The sequence below is a fragment of the Magallana gigas genome, chromosome 4 (genome assembly GCF_963853765.1).
Source record: "Magallana gigas chromosome 4, xbMagGiga1.1, whole genome shotgun sequence".
Taxonomy (NCBI): Eukaryota; Metazoa; Mollusca; class Bivalvia; order Ostreida; family Ostreidae; genus Magallana; species Magallana gigas.
Window position 1 is genome coordinate 35,779,370 of NC_088856.1, and position 11,323 is coordinate 35,790,692.

Genomic DNA, 11,323 nt, shown 5'->3' on the forward strand with positions numbered 1-11,323 from the left:
CCATTTCAGTTTAGATTTTTCATCCATGTTCGCTTCTTTAAATATCCAACAATGCAGTTTGTTTTTTACTTCAAGTTTATAGAATAAGATAAGAAAAAAAATCGGACAAAGTATATACAAAAATGAACAAAAATATGTTCAACATATTAAGCATTCTATGATAATAATATGTAAAGTGTTTATTCCCGCGCTCGTGAGGGTATCATCTTCATTATAAGAATCACTTTGCAACCAGCATTTGAATGCAATAATATTAAATTTAATATTTCAGTGGTAGTTTAGAAATGAATTGCATTATTACTATCACTTTGCAACAACTATTGAAACACAAACCATTGTTAAAATAAATAGCTTTCCCTGCTTTTACTGAAAGTGGGAGATATTGCTTTGGGTATGTCCGACTGTCTGTCTGTCATTATGTCTGTGTGTAATAATTCATTTCCGAGTGGTATCTTGGAAGTAGAATCTCAACTTTAAAAAAGTTTACTTAATTACGGATATGAAAAGTTAACAGTGATGTCAACTTTTGTGTCTACAGTGTTATCTGTCAATAGACGAAAACTGGAAAAAATCCCACAGTGGTAGTGGCTTACCACTAGTAAATGACCCTGAAAATTTCATTCCCGCGTGTGTGGAACCTTGGTGTTTCGGAGACTTATATTTAAAATCCCCTTAAAATAAATATTGTGCTATAAGCAGGGCCACGAATCTCGAAAACTAAATTAAATCAATAACAGAAGGCCCTGAAAATATAGCCCCGAGGGTACATGTAGGAGCCCTCGATGTTTCCGAGCCGGGTGTTTTAGATCCACATATATTATGTTATGTTCTATAAGTAGGACCCCGGATCTGAAAAACTAGCAATAATCATTTCACCATTTTTTTTCACAATGGTAGTGTTAAAATTCTACTATAGTCTGTTCCAAGATATTTATGCAGCACATTTGGACGATTTTTTTTTAAACAGACACATACCTGTGAAAGAAGTGCAATTATAATAGTTGAAAGGGATAATTTCCAAGATAATTTCATTGACACATTATCAACTGTCACTCAGAAAAATTCACAGGAACGAAAACAGATTCCTTACGGAGATTTATAATGGGGAATGTTTACATCTTTACTCCATTCGGAATACACTCGGAATACATCGCGAAATTTTTCAACGTTATCTTCCGGGCTTGTTGCAAAACAAAATCTCCGTAGACATCACATTTTTAGCATTGTATTGAAACCTGATAAGCTAACAGGGGCGTTTCGAATGAGAAATCTTGGAATTTTTTTTATACTTTTGAATGAACATCGTTTTAACCCTGAGGTATTTATAAATATCAAGCAATTAAGCAAAATGTGAATCCAAGATATCTTGGGACAGACTATAGCAGATGATCCTTCAAATTTACGCCCCAAGGAAAGGGGTCCTCGATGTGTCCGAGCCCGAGCTTTAAAATCGCCTTATAATGAGTAGAGACAATAAGTAGGCCTCTGGATTTACGTGATGTTCCAGAAGCTTTTCATATCCACTAGTCGATTTATATGATTAAAATTACACTGACACTATCTTCCAACTGTACCGAGAGCTACGTATACGTAAAACATTGTATCGTCGAACAGCGCTACCCAAAACTGAACACTTCCGTTTCTTCACTTTGGATGTGAAACTGTTGTGTTGAACGTTCTTTATATTCTTTTATATGCATTTTAACATTTAAATATCTATAAAGGATACTGATTGTTTTCACCAACATTTCGCAAGACAAAGAAAAAATGAAATTGCGTCTTACCTTTAATGATATTCAGTTGTATTTTATTGCTTATAAATACTTTCTTCTTATTTCTGTGATTCGTTGAAAGGTAATACTTCCCAGTATCTAATTCGTTGCAATCTCTTATCACTAACAGGTGATTATCTGATTCCTTCGTTATTCCAAAATATTTAGGCGATGTCATATCTATCACATGATTTCCATTTTCTGTTTCTCTGTGCCATTTCACACCCTGTTCAGCTGAAGGGTTCTCAAGAATTGCATTAATAGTAACATCTTCACCGATATAAAACTGAATATTCCTTTGGTCGAAATAAATCTTTAATGGTGGAATATCTAAATGCAATGATTTGTATTTTAATATAATTCCAGAACAACAAAACATTGCAAATCAGCAACGCGGACGCATGCCACTTATATGCACAAACATTACAATGGCAGGCCAATGTTAGTTTGAGAGTCATTGCAATGTTTGTGCCTATTATATATGTATCTAGCTATGCAATGTTCCGATCACCTTGAATTGTCGTTTAACTGTATTCAACATTGCATTCAGTATCCGCAACGTTATTCTTTACAAGCCTATCCTATTGTATCGTGTATCAATCCTATCGTATCGTGAGTGTATACTGTTCTATCGTGCGTTATTCCTATCCTATCGTTAGTGTATACTGTTCTATCGTGCGTTAATCCTATCATATCGTGCGTTAATCCAATCAGGTTTATCGTTCAATTTTAATAGTTTTTCCGTTTATCTTATCGTGTTAATCGTTTCGTGCCTTTTCATAAGCAAGTCAATGTATTTCAACGTTTCCATTCATTAACGTTACAAGTCGTTCGGTGCGCCGTGTACGAAAATTTTTCGAACAAGAATTGTAAAACCCTATCCAGCAATCTATTATGATACTAAAATTTCTTAATTTTTTAAAATAAAAATTAAGCAATATTACATGTAAATCATGTATGTAAGCATTGAAAATAAAACATTAATGTAAACTATCGACGTTCTTAGGAACAGGGTAACATATATATATATATATATATATATATATATATATATATATATATATATATATATATATAATAAATCGTACGCGGAGTGTATACCACTCTAGACGGACTCCCAAAACGGAGTCAACGGAAGTGTATTTCTGCAAGCATTTTGGACTCGTTTTGGGAGTCTACGCATGCGCACCGGTACAAAATATTGCGATTTTTCAATGAAAACATGGGGTCAACAAGAAATCGTCTTGCAAAGTGCTGCATGTGTTGGCAGACTTCTAACATGTTTTAAAAGACCCAGGATATAATTCACTATCGATCGTATTTGCACGGGATAAGGGTTTATTTGCAATTATTCATCTACGAAGTTGGACGTTTAGACGAAGCTCAGAAAGTGATATTTTTGTGTTTTTCATGGAATTTAATTGTTAATTAAAGGTAAATTTTACTTTTTTCGTATTGTGTAACAATTTAAAATCACCAAAACATACAAATTGATAAGTGCGTAAACGAAAAAAGCTTCGATAACCAACAAAAACTGGCTGCTCTAGCGGTGATTAAAAAAGTCTTATTTGTATTTAAAAAATAGGATTGATTGTTTAAAAACCTAGAAAATAAACAAATTGTCACTCTAGATACAATAACTCTTTAAATTAAACAAATATTTATCGTCAAAACATTTATCATCATGTTAAATACATAAGTATTCAAGATAATCGAATAATTAAGCATGAAAATGATTAAAATGAGACTGAACTTTTAACAAGCAATGATAAATAAACATTCTAAGCGTTTAGTTTATTTCAAACAGTTATAGTTGTGCTTGATCGAAGTTTTGGGTGAATTTCTCATTTTAAGAATTAATCTTACTTAATACACGTAAACGGTTAATAACATAATTATGACATTAATATGACACATAAACGTTCAGAAATGTTTTTGAAAGTTTAGAATTAATTTTTGTCGTTTTTTTTAGTCAATTTTAGATATTGATTTAGAACTAATTCATAACTCACACGTTGTTTACATTAGAAACGCTATTTTACCGCAATGCATGGTGGAGCCAAAGACTCCGGTATGGGAGTCCCCTCTAGACTGTATACATGCGTAAACATTACCTTTTATGCAATATAATTTGTTTATAATGCATCATATTTTACAGAAACAAAAGTATTTAAGATATAATTTATATTTAATTAAAACCAGCACTGTATTTGAATTGAACTTGTTATTTTCCGTGTGATATTGATTTCGGGCTGAAATATTCTCGGCAATCGGCTAGACTAGAGTGTGTGGTAATGAAAACAATGTTAACAAATCGTACGCGGAATGTGTATCTGCGTAAATATTTATTTGACTTGTATGTTATATAATTCGTTCTTAATGCGTTTGATTTGATATCCGGCTGAAATATTCGCGGCGATTGGCTAGGTGTTCGGTAATGAAAACAATCCTATCCTATTGTGCGTGTATACTGTTCTCTTAATCTTATCCTTTCGTGCGTGTATACTGTTCTATTGTGCGTTAATCCCATCCTATTCTGCGTTAATCCTATCCTATCGTTTATCTTGTAAAAAATAACGTTGCAGAACCTGTATCTCAAAAGACCGTGCAGTGCGCGGCTAGCGCACTAGGTTCCAATTGTAATCGAAAGCAAAGGGTGATCGTGATCACAAAATACAAGATTTTCGTCTAGCCTAAGTGGCCGAGTGGTAACCGCAGTGGCCGCTTATAATCACTGCTAGGAGAGTTTCAGATGTCGTGAGTTCAAGTCCTGGCCGGGTCGGAGATGTACTCAAGTATAGTGATTCTATCTGTGCTTTATATATATATTGACATTTCATATCGGACATTTACGAAATGAATACATCGACACACCGTATTGTTGACATTTACATAACAATGTTAAAAGCCTACAGTAATGCTATTAATTTCACAACATTTACCTTGGCTAGAACAATTTAACTGTGTCTCGGGAAAGGTCCTCCCCACAGTTAGAGTGCCTCCCATATACCCGTTATGTAACGGAAAATTAAAGTGCATTGAAAGTAACAGTCAAATTAATCATAATAAACCTTTTTGAGACTGTAAATACCTTTCATCTAAAATTTTAGATAATGAAAGAGTTCAACACTTTTTCACCAACGTACACGCATTTACTCCAATTAGTTGTGCAATTAATGAATTGTTTACTGTGAAGAATATGTCAACAACACATAATGCCCCCGGATAATCTAACTATCAAAACAATCTATTGTTTTAAAAGGTGCTAAACACCCCAATCCCTATCCTTCTCTTGGCTGTGTTCCATTAGAATAGAGAACATACATGCACCTTTAAAAGCAAAAATGAATGCACTAAAAAGATGCACTGTCCCACAACCATGATCTCTTGAAGCTTAAAAATAACTGGAAGTATTATAACCCATTTGAAAATAATTTTACACACACACTCTCTCTCTCTCCTCTCTTTCTCTCTCTATTTTTTTATTATTTCTATTTCTATTACCTGCACACTTATATATCTTAGATTTTCACACTCGACAGGATGCAGTTAAAAGATAAAAACCTGTGAAACTTTGATGATCATATAATGCAACTGCAATCTCGTATAAGTAATTACATTTGAACCTGATAGTGAACATGAACCTGTAAATATGTTTAACCATGTTTTATTATGAAACATTTACAAAAACACTAGTACTTTATTTACCTTTTAATTACTTTTTAAAAACTTATTGACTTTTCACAAAGTAATGATAGTGGTAATGCATTACATCTCTCATGTAATGGTAATTAAAATGTAATGCATTACTTCAAGAAAATTGAGTAATGGTAATGGTATTTTAAGGTATTCAATGTATAACGACCACATTTTGTACCTAATAAATGAATGGTCAAATATTATTAATCATGATATCATTTTGAAGGTGTTATCAAATAAAAATATTCTACCAAAAATGTTTCTAAATTTTTATTATTGTCCAATTTATTACACCTTTAATTTTGCATTGAAGTCTATGGGCAACGTCTATTTTATTGAGCTATTGTAAAATGTAATTTAAGATTTGTAGAACTCTCTTCATTAATACATGCTATAATTTTTCTTTATTAAAATATCAAATAAAATGAATCATTTACCGCAGATATTTTGATGAAATTAAAATTTAATTTTTTTCATCAAGGGGAGATAACTGAAGGTGCAAAATGACTGGCTTCTGATATGTTGTCTGTCGTGTGAAATTGGTTTATTTCACTTTCATAGTTATATAGCAATACATATTTAAGTAGTTGAAAATGATTCAAAATTGCTCAATTTCCCTTCATCATACATTGAATAGCTTAATGCCCTAATTCATGAAGTAATGGCAATGTGATGCAGTACTTTACAATGTAATTCGACCCAAGCCTGTTATATATATATATATATATATATATATATATATATATATATATATATATATATATATATATATATCAGAGTTGGGGTCAATTACTTTGAAAAGTAATTTATTACTTTCAAATACATTGACAATTTTATCAATTACTAGCAATTACAATTACATTGATTTTTTAAAATGTAATTAATTACTCTCAATTACTTTGATAAATGTAATTAATTACATTTCAAATACTTTTAGGTTTTATTTTTTTACATTTTTAGAACATATACATACATGTATATTAACAGCATTAAGATATACAGAGCTTTATGTACGGTTATGTTTTTAAAGGTTGTATAGTTCAGTTCAGATCAGATTTCTTGAAAATTTCTAGAAAAATGTTTTTTAACATTAAATTCATTAAGTACCATTGAGTTCCTATTTGGTTCTGATTAATATAATAATCTCTATAGTGAATTAATTTTTATTCACGTATTAAAACTATTTTTTTTCAGAAAGTACAACTTTCGGCAGTACAGCATATCAGTATATAATTAACAATTGCTATAATTCACAAGAATGAGATATTTTGACTCCATTAAGTATAAAATCAATGGGGGTTCTTGGGTATTAGAGGAGTTCACACCTCCACAAAATTAGATCTTTACCAATTGCCCTTGGCAGTGTGTAATGCTGTATAAACATATGAAACATTATGGGACATTTAATTATTGTATAAACAAAAGTCCATGCCAAACATGTATAAAATCTATTTATCATTATAAGACACCTTTTTTATATTTTAAACTTGGAAAAAAGTAATTGAGATGTAATTGAAAAGTAATTGAAAATATACAATATTTTTGGAATGTATTTAAATACATTCAATTACTTGTAATTGAAGACAGACTCAATTACAAATTACTTTCAATTACTTTGAAAAATGTAATTAATTACACTCAATTACAAATACTTTTTTCAATTACCCCATCCCTGATGTGTGTGTATATATATATATATATAGTTCAAAAATGTATTATCTAGCGCTGTTTGGGATTAACACAGTAATACATTTTATAGTGAACATTTATATATGAAATTTATATGTGCATTTTATATAAAAGTACTTCAACATTTTTAACTGAAAAATACAACAAAATTACTTACCCTGGTTTTTACTTTTTCTTAAGCATTTTTTATAGATGGTTATACCAACCAATCCGATGATAATAACCAGAATTAATAAACCGAAGGTACCTCCAATGAGTAACTCATTTTGGCCTAATATACACGTACTGTCAAAATGCCATTCAGTTACCATTTTCCTCTTTTCACTATTAAATTATAAAATGAAACATATTTGTAGATCATGCAATGGTCACCTTCGCAAGGGTAGAGCTAGGATCTCAGCTCCTTTCAAAATCATAGCACATCACACATAATTTTTGGCAGTCTTCTGGTAAAGTAATGTAAGGCGAAGCTAGAAAAAATATATTCCGGAAATACTTTTTACCAGAAACTGGGTCACTCCACATCCTTTTCACAGGATCTTGAATCAAATTCTACATAACAGTTCATTTCGCGTGAACACATATTTTTTTTTGACAAAACTTATTTACAAAGGCAGTACAAAAGGATTCAAAGGATACAAGTACACATATCTCACAATGTAATATATTGTCTCTTAAAGTAAAAGAATAATTATAATGTAGGCCTAAATTGCATATACATGTACTATATATATTATGCATATAACTTGTTTACAAATGTACCTTTATACTACTTGAAAAAGGAAGTTAGTCAGTGAAAATAAGATGAAAGAGAGAAATTCTTGAGAGAAAAGTGTTTGTGTAGGGAGGGAGGGGGGGGGGGGGTGTAGGACTTTATATAACCTATTCAATCTGATTATAATAATAAGTCACATATTTGTTGCCAGTGCCTTTCAAACTCTGAGAATCTACAGTTTTTAAGCAAAATATATTTTCTACAGATTATCTGTTTTTCATTATATTATCAAGTGCACTAAAATTCAGTTTTGGAACTTCTAAATCCCTACTTACAAAAATGTATTGTTTTATTATTAGAATTAAAAGATTATGTACTTTATACAAATTTTTCTCTTTATATTTTCCAAATAAAATAGATTTTTTGTCAAATGTTACTTGCATTTCAAATGTCCTATCTACAATCTACAAATATGTGTTCAATAGTCTCATTACAAAAGGAACAGACTGGGGATTCTTTAACTAAAAAAAACTTCCCATTGTGACTAAATCATATTTTCTTCTTTTTCTGTAAAATGGGTATCCTGTAAAATGTGTGTAAATGATAATTTTTGTTTCTAATGGTTTGAAAAACGTCTTTCCTCTTGTTTCTATCGCAAAGGCCCTGGCATTTTACTATTACATTTTAATGAGGTTTCTTGGTGTTTGTTTATTTGTTCCACCATGATATAAAAAGTGGAAAAGAATACTGCACCCCCACATTGTGTTTATAGAGAAAGAAAAGGTAAAAAATAAGTCGTGCATCCAGGATGCACATACGGGTGAACCAAAATCATGATTGAGTTATCATCTTTGCACAGAGAAGATTAACCAAAAATCAGTATGGTTCTTATATTAAGGAGAATAATGTGCTTGTAATAAAAAGATTAATAAATATCAGCGTGACGGAAGCATTGGATGTAGAGTAACTCTTCGTTAAAGAAAATAAATATAACTAAAGCCGAGCTCGTCGCAAGCAACGAAGTGGTCATCCGTTCCAGCTTCAAGTCAAGAAAGGATTGTCAATCAGTCTTAATAAAACCATCCCCTTTCTCCTTACATTTCTCAGGGTCTGACATAAATTGATAAGAGGTCATTTTCACACTACCTTAACTTCTGACCAATCAGGGCTTTAGAAAATCATTTTGTACTCTTGAAAATTAGTTCATGCCTATTGTCTATGTATTAAATAAATGTAACCCCCGGACTACAGAGTATTTAAGAGTTAGACCTCTCGTAAAACAGATAAAGTTGGGGATATATTGAGACAAGAAAAGTATTGACTGCGACTTTAAAACACTGTTATGCACAGGGAGCTATTCACTATAAGCAAAATGAAAGCGGGTATGCATGTCTTCATGTGAAGCTTTTAACTCTTATATTACGCATATCCAAACAATACTATTATACAATTAGATTGATAAGATAATGAAGAACAACTTTTCCAGCGACATCAATATCATAGCATGTATCGTTTTTTACTTATACAGCAAAGACTTCCCGGGAGCTTAGATCCCTTATTTAAGGGGTCAGCCCCTTTATTTTGGTCTCACATGAAAGCCCTTTAATTTATGCACACCTTTTGTTCTAAATGCATTTAGAAAAGATTTCAAACTAAAAAAAATACGAAGCAAAAACATGAGTTAAAATTAGCAATTTTTAAAACATAGATTTCGATTACATAATTCAAGCGGTACAATTGGGAATATCTAAAATACAAAAAGACTTACAGTCATGTGTACATCGAGAATTGTTCAGTTAGAACAGTGAGTGAGTTATTCTCAGGCGGATCAGCTTATTCATACAAAATTAGCAATTCTTATATACTAGTGTCAATTTTTGTAATATGTCTACCACAAACGCACCTTATAAACCTTCTGCAACCATTTTCAAAGACATTTTTTTTTCGATGTCCTTATAATTCTTATTTCTCGGTTAATTTCTTTGTGCGTGAAAAAAAAGCGTCCTACATGTTGAGCATGCGCAAATGCGATCCACAAAAACATCTTTTATCTTGGGAAAAAATAAATCTATTTCAAAACTAAATCAGTTACTAATGCACACAAACCGAATATTTTATGACCATTACAGAAAAAATTTGATTCAATCTTTGAACTAATTTTAACAAATATTTAAACCTTATGTGTCAATATGAGAAAAGTCAGTAAACATCATGTTACATAAATTATGGTATATTTTAAAGGCGAAATCTTACCTTGTCCATTAGTATCGAGAATATTAGGTTCAAATTATCTCATATCACTTTACATCCACAATATGTTTGTTACTGTTGTTTCCAAGACGTGATATAGAAAATCGATACCGAAACCGAAACTGAAAAAGATTGATTTTAAATGTGCTACTAAAATGTTCTGTGCATTCAGCTCATTTAGAACTCATAATCGGTGAAACGTGATGTTTTTTGGTAAGTTAATAGTTACCAAACAGAAAAACATGCATCATATACTTCGCACATCATTGATTCACTAGCTTTAAGATTGATATCTATACTGAATAACAGTGTATACATAGGAAAATAAATCCTGTATGAATTTTTTTTTCTGTAGATATTCTTCTGTAATGCATTGATGCCCGTTTGAATCAGCATTGATGTTAAACGATTGCTCATTAATACATGTTTATACCTGCATCAAACTTTGAACCCCTGTTCGGAGCCTAAGAATTGTCAAAGAGCCACACTTTAGCAATTCTGAATCAATAATGTATATAAAGATGCGTGTATATAAGTAATTCCATATATAATATAATAATGTGTGAGTCTTTGAGTAAAAATAGATCTTTTCAATGTAAAACTGAACCCACCATTCTGGCCACACCCTTCTCTAAAAAGTCATGAATTGTAATTGAACAAATTTGAAACACGCTATTTGATAATCGGCCGCATACTCAAGTTTCAGCTTTTTTAGATGTGTGGTTTTTAAAAGAATCTTTTAAAAGATTTTTCTCTATATAATCCTGGTATGTATCGTTTGTTTCTGTCGTTTTCAAGACGTGATATAGAAAATCGATACCGCAACCGAAACTAAAAAGAGATTGATTTTAAATATGCTACTAAAATGTTCTGTGCATTCAGGTCATTTAGAACTCATAATCGGTTAAACGTGATGTTTTATGGTAAGTTAATAGTTACCAAACAGAAAAACATGCATCATATACCTCGCACATCATTGATTCACTAGCTTCAAGATTGATATCTATACTGAATAACAGTGTTTACATAGGAAAATAAATTTTGTATGAAACATTTTAGTTTTTTCTGTAGATATTCTTCTGTAATGCATTGATGCCCGTTTGAATCAGCATTGATGTTAAACGATTGCTCTTTAATACATGTTTATACCTGCATCAAACTTTGAACCCCTGTTCGGAGCCTAAGAATTGTCAAGGAG